This window comes from Eriocheir sinensis, chromosome 20, assembly GCF_024679095.1.
Source record: "Eriocheir sinensis breed Jianghai 21 chromosome 20, ASM2467909v1, whole genome shotgun sequence".
Classification (NCBI taxonomy): domain Eukaryota; kingdom Metazoa; phylum Arthropoda; class Malacostraca; order Decapoda; family Varunidae; genus Eriocheir; species Eriocheir sinensis.
In genome coordinates this window covers 2,926,320-2,932,595 of record NC_066528.1, presented here as the reverse complement: position 1 = coordinate 2,932,595, position 6,276 = coordinate 2,926,320, and the positions used below count along the sequence as shown (strand labels likewise).

The 6,276-nt window shown below is 44.8% G+C and overlaps 2 long non-coding RNA genes across 14 annotated transcripts; one reads left to right on the top strand and one right to left on the bottom strand.

Moving 5' to 3' along the window:
* The first annotated feature begins 328 nt into the window (after positions 1–328).
* Positions 329–1,745, top strand: LOC127001096 (uncharacterized). 12 transcript variants are annotated; one of them, XR_007754698.1, is made up of 5 exons: positions 443–528; positions 597–664; positions 733–864; positions 928–984; positions 1,257–1,745. It is a non-coding gene; the product is annotated as an uncharacterized LOC127001096 (long non-coding RNA). The 12 variants fall into 12 exon arrangements; XR_007754697.1 differs by lacking the exons at positions 597–664; positions 733–864; positions 928–984 and adding exons at positions 529–596; positions 985–1,120 and having other exon boundaries at positions 329–460; XR_007754696.1 differs by lacking the exons at positions 733–864; positions 928–984 and adding an exon at positions 985–1,120 and having other exon boundaries at positions 329–460; positions 529–664.
* LOC127001097 (uncharacterized) lies at positions 347–1,363 on the bottom strand. Of its 2 annotated transcripts, none has more exons than XR_007754701.1 (3): positions 1,221–1,363; positions 629–1,084; positions 347–492 (listed from the first exon to the last, which is right to left on the bottom strand). It is a non-coding gene; the product is annotated as an uncharacterized LOC127001097 (long non-coding RNA). The 2 variants fall into 2 exon arrangements; XR_007754700.1 differs by having other exon boundaries at positions 412–560.
* Positions 1,746–6,276: the final 4,531 nt, after the last annotated feature.

Genomic DNA, 6,276 nt, shown 5'->3' with positions numbered 1-6,276 from the left:
GTGTGAATGCAATGTACCTGAAAGACGTTAATTGATGAACCAATTCTTACTATGTAAAATCAATCAATCAGTCAATCAGAGAAAGAAAATATAATTAAAAAGAAAAATTGGAAGTAAGAAAGAAAAGGGAAAAGGATGTTGCGCCGGAAGCCGCGGCGAGGATTCCTTATGATGCTTGTGCGCGTCCCCGAGGCCCATCGGTCCTTCATCCAAGAACCGATAAACGCGGTGACCGGCGCCTTCACGGCATTTATGATTAATTTTATAATCCAGTCTGGTAGTTTTAAGAAGCGAGTTCTTGCATCCGCCCTATTCGAATCGGCGGGGCGGTGGAGCGCCAGCGAGGCCAAGGTCTCCCAGGCGAGCATGGCAGGACTGGAGGGCTCCCGGCAGGGCGCCTCGGCGTCCATCGGGACCCCGACGGAGGTGCCGGAGATCTTTCGGCTACAACGCCGGGCAGGTGGGGCTCGTTAGCCGTGGTAGGCAATCTGCCTAGGAGAGCAAACTCCGAACAACAAACCCGGGCAGGTGGGGCTCGTTAGCCGTGGTAGGCAATTCACCTAGGAGAGCAAACTCCGAACAACAAACCCGGGCAGGTGGGGCTCGTTAGCCGTGGTAGGCAATTCACCTAGGAGAGCAAACTCCGAACAATAAACCCGGGCAGGTTGGGCTCGTGAGCCGTCATAGGTAATACACCTAGGAGAGCAAACTCCGAAAAATAAACCCGGGCAGGTGGAGGTCGTTAGCGAAAGCAGTTCATCTAGGAGAGCAAACTCCGATTACAAAACCGGGCAGGTGGAGGTCGTTAGCGTGAGCAGTTCACCTAGGAGAGCAAACTCCGATTACAAACCCGGGCAGGTGGAGGTCGTTAGCGAAAGCAATTCATCTAGGAGAGCAAACTCCGATTACAAACCCGGGCAGGTGGAGGTCGTTAGCGAAAGCAGTTCACCTAGGAGAGCAAACTCCGATTACAAACCCGGGCAGGTGAGGTTCGTTAGCTGTGGTAGGCAATTCACCTAGGAGAGCAAACTCCGAACAATAAACCCGGGCAGGTTGGGCTCGTGAGCCGTCATAGGTAATACACCTAGGAGAGCAAACTCCGATCATAAAACCCGGGCAGGTTGGGCTCGTGAGCCGTCATAGGCAATACACCTAGGAGAGCAAACTCCGATCATAAAACCCGGGCAGGTTGGGCTCGTGAGCCGTCATAGGTAATACACCTAGGAGAGCAAACTCCGAACAATAAACCCGGGCAGGTTGGGCTCGTGAGCCGTCATAGGTAATACACCTAGGAGAGCAAACTCCGATCATAAAACCCGGGCAGGTGGAGCTCGTCAGCCGTGGTAGGCAGTCTGCCTAGGAGAGCAAACTCCGAACAATAAACCCGGGCAGGTGGAGCTCGTCAGCCGTGGTAGGCAGTCTGCCTAGGAGAGCAAACTCCGAACAATAAACCGGGGCTTGTGGTGCTCGTTAGATGTCGTAGACAATCCACGTGATGGGAACACCAAAGAAAAGGAAAATAAAAAGGAACACCAGAAAAAGGAAAATATAGTAACAAAACATCAAGAAAATAAAATAAAAAACACAGATCATCCACCTTCAGGCCCTAACATCTCCAAAATTATGGGTGAGTCTTTTCTGGGGAGAAAGAGGCTCATCCAGACCAAAGAACATCAAAAAGGGATGATATAGAAAGGAACACCAAAAAAATGGGAAAAAGAGAAAAAAAACATCGCAAAAGAAAAGTTACAACAATAACAGAACAACGTCAAGAAAAGTAACATACAAAGAAACATCATCCACCATTCGGCCCCAAACTAACATCACCAAAATTATGGGTGGGTCTCTTCTGGGAGGACAGCGGCTCACCCAGACCAACGAAGAACATCAACAAGAGGATGATATGAAATAAAAGAACATTAAAAAACACGAAGAAAATAAATAAGAAGAAAAAGAACAGAAAAAAAACATCGGAAAAGAAAAGCAAGAAGAAAAACACATCAAAAGAAAAATATAAGAAACATCATCCACCTTTCGACCCCTAACTAACATCACCAAAATTATGGGTGGGTCTCTTCTGGGAGGAAAGCGGCTCACCCAGACCAATGAACATCAACAAGAGGATGATATGAAATAAAAAACATCAAAAAAGAAAAACAACAAGAAAACAAAGAAAAAAATAAAGAAAAGAAAAGGAAAAAGAAACAAATAGAAAAAAATAACACCAAAATAAAATAAAACAAAAACAAAACAAAAATAATCCAAATAAATAAATAAATAAACAAATACAGAATACAGTAAAATTAACAAACTAACTAACTAATTCAAACTGTCTAACTATTAAACTACCTATCTAACTACCTATCTAACTAAGGGTACTATACAAGGGTACTATTGGACTACCTATTAACTAACTAACTATCAAATCATCTAACGATCGAACATGTATTTGTCTGACTCTTTATCTATTTATCTGCATGGCTATCTATCATTATGTTTATCTATCCATCTTTTTTTTTTCAGTTAAGGAAGCAGCTCAAGGGCAAAAGTAGATAAATAAATAAAAAAATCCGCATAAATAAAATAAGTTCTATCTCTATATCTTTTATTTGTTTATTTGTTTATCTTATTTGTTCATCTTATTTATTTGTTTACTTATCTAGTCCGTCATCAGTCATGGTCAGTTCTACCGGCACGTTTTCCTGCCACAATTTTTTTTTCATTGTGTAGTCCTTAGTTCCGGTCCGACCTTGAGCTGGAAGGGAAGGACGGGGGCAGGGAGGCAAGAAGAGGGAGGGAGGGAGGGGGAGGTAGGACAGAGTAATAGGAAGAATTTGGATTATAATGGTTTCCCCCCCCTCCCCCTCTGCAGCCAAAAAATAAAACGAAGAAAAGCGTCAAGTAAAAAAAGTAAAATAATAAATGGTAGCTAACAATGATAAAGAGTTTGCTAAAAAAAAAAATGGAAATCGATGAGATAAAGACTTGCCATTTTTTTTTTTTTTTTAACACAGAAGACAGAAAGCTCAAGGACCAAAATAAGAGGATACAGAAAAAAAAAGATCGCTACGTATCTGCTCCCCAATCTTTATCCTTTTGATTATCTGTGTCTTGGATGTGGCAGAGTAAGAGACTTTGTATAACTACTGATATTTGTACTCTTCCGGGCTTACCCCATTCATGGTACTCAATAATGATGATAACAGTACAGCAGCAAGTAGTACGCAGTAGCTAGCGAGGCGGGACCTTTTAGCACTTCAGTTTCCGTCACAACCTTACGGCACATTTTTTAAACTTCGTCGAGCGTTTAAAACTCATTGTCCGTTCTCTATTGTTACGTACTTTACAGAGAGAGAGAGAGAGAGAGAGAGAGAGAGAGAGAGAGAGAGAGAGAGAGAGAGAGAGAGAGAGAGAGAGAGAGAGAGAGAGAGAGAGAGAGAGAGAGAGAGAGAGAGAGAGAGAGAGAGAGAGAGAGAGAGAGAGAGAGAGAGAGAGAGAGAGAGAGAGAGAGAGAGAGAGAGAGAGAGAATAGGAGGAAAGAGTGGGAAAACGCGTTTCAGTCCTGATTAAGTGTGTGTGTGTGTGTGTGTGTGTGTGTGTGTGTGTGTGTGTGTGTGTGTGTGTGTGTGTGTGTGTGTCCTTGAAAAAGAACAACCTTTTTTTTTCAGTCAAGTTCAGCCTTAACACAGAGGCGGCCATTTCGATGACTACGCAGAAGACGTTGAAAAAAAAAAAAAGAGCCAAAACAGAGAATAACTGACGACCAGTTTCAGTGATCACTTGACTCGGGTCTCCAAGCGCTGCAAGACCTTGGCTGAGAGAGAGAGAGAGAGAGAGAGAGAGAGAGAGAGAGAGAGAGAGAGAGAGAGAGAGAGAGAGAGAGAGAGAGAGAGAGAGAGAGAGAGAGAGAGAGAGAGAGAGAGAGAGAGAGAGAGAGAGAGAGAGAGAGAGAGAGAGAGAGAGAGAGTGTGTGTGTGCATACGCTATCTTCTCACGTAGTTGACTTCTCTTTCGGCCACCTCTTCGGATTCTTTACAGGAGAAGCGAGTAGCGGGCTTTTTTTTTATTGTTGTTTCCTTTTTGTGTGCCCTTGTGCTGTCTCCTTTGCTGTAAAAAAAAAAAATAGCTGTGTGTGGCTGCGGTAGGTACTCATCTCCACACCGTTGACCCTTTGAGCTTGTGGTAGGCAAGAACCTGTTAGTTACCTGCACCATCTGAGAGGGTGTTTAGTAAGGCCGGCAATTTTTACACTCCTAAGCGAGCAAAACTCTGCCCGGAAACCTTCCGGGCATTAATGATGATAAAATGCAATTATGATGTGAAGTGTAAACTTGTGAAAAAAGTATCTGTATATTTTTTTTATAATTTCAGGAGTATTTTTATTTGTATCTTTGAAATCTGGAATAGGAGTATTTGTATTTTATATTTGTATTTTCAGATTCAGGAATAGAAGTATTTGTATTTGTATTTTTAGATTCAGGAATAAAAGTATTTGTATTTGTATTTTGAGATTCAGGAATAGAAGTATTTGTATTTGTATTTGTATTTTTAGATTCAGGAATAGAAGTATTTGTATTTGTATTTGTATTTTTAGATTCAGGAATAAAAGTATTTGTATTTGTATTTGTATTTTTGGAATCCCGAACAAAAGTATTTGTATTTGTATTTTTGGAATCCCGAACAAAAGTATTTGTATTTGTATTTGACTTATAAAAAATCAGTATTAGATCCAACCCTGGTAAACACCGACGCTGACAACTTACTAGTCAATGTTTGGTCCATTTTTTATTCGCAGTCCCGTTATGGTAGCGGAGTGGCGCCATTATTGAAACTGATGTACTAATGTGCGCGTTGCAGTAATGGACAGCACGCATTTGTCGGGGTACCGAGTGCACGGATACAACGCTCACAATGGACGCATTTACTAGCTTAAAAAAAAGCGTCATAGCCGAACACAAAAGGGTTAAATGCAGCCTCGATGAATAACAAACACCACAAAAGTCTGGTGAGCCACAACACGAGCAACTCTTATCCCTGAATCACTTGACGAGGACGAAAAGTGTCCGTGAATCAGTGCTGAGCAAATCCTCGCGGCTTTAATGACGAGAATGCACAGCGGACGTCACTTTACAGAAGCCTCGAATTGTGAAGACACAGGAATGCCGACGTGTAAGCCGCGTTGTACTGAGTCACGTGACGGGAGGTACATGACTGGGCTTGGCTGCAGCCGCTGATGTTTTGAGGCAATTGTTACCCTCGCTGGCTTTACTGCGTCCCTCGAAAAAAAACAAAAAAAAAACTAGGGGGTGTTAGTAATTTCCAGGGTGAGCACGAGCGCTGGGGAAAGTATGGGATATATGGCTGCGGGAGAACCGCCCTTCTCTGTCGACGGCGGGGGCATCGTTTGTGTGACTCTGCGGTTGCGAGGGTGTGCGCCTTGCCGTGGCTGACCCCGTTGTCGGGAATCCAGGTCTGATTTATAGATAGATAGATAGATAGATTTTATCAAGAGCGTGGGCCACTGTTGAGAGTTTTGTGCTAAATGCAAAAATATCTGCTTTCCTAACTTAAAACTAGTCTTCTTAGCCTTACCACTGTTTATTAAATCTGAGAGAATATTATCTTTATATGCAAAGGGGGACGTGGAGGGAAAGACCCATTCCTAGGAGGGCGTGGAGGGAAAGACCCATTCCTAGGAGGGGCGTGGAGGGAAAGACCCATTCCTAGGGGGGGCGTGGAGGGAAAGACCCATTCCTAGGGGGGCGTGATGGGAAAGACGCATTCTAGGGGGGCGTGGAGGAAAGACCCATTCCTAGGGGGGGTGGAGGAAAGACCCATTCCTAGGGGGGCGTGGAGGAAAGACCCATTCCTAGGGGGCGTGGAGGAAAGACCCATTCCTAGGGGGGCGTGTAGATAAAGACCCATTCCTAGGGGGGCGTGGAGGGAAAGACCCATTCCTAGGGGGGCGTGGAGGGAAAGACCCATTCCTAGGGGGGCGTGGAGGGAAAGACCCATTCCTAGGGGGGGCGTGGAGGGAAAGACCCATTCCTAGGGGGCGTGGAGGGAAAGACCCTTGCGTCGGGGGGGTGGGGGGAAAGACCCATTCCTAGGGGGGGGCGTGGAGGGAAAGACCCATTTCTAGGGGGGGCGTGGAGGGAAAGACCCATTCCTAGGGGGGCGTGGAGGGAAAGACCCATTCCTAGGGGGGACGTGGAGGAAAGACCCATTCCTAGGGGGGCGTGGAGGAAAGACCCATTCCTAGGGGGGCGTAGAGGA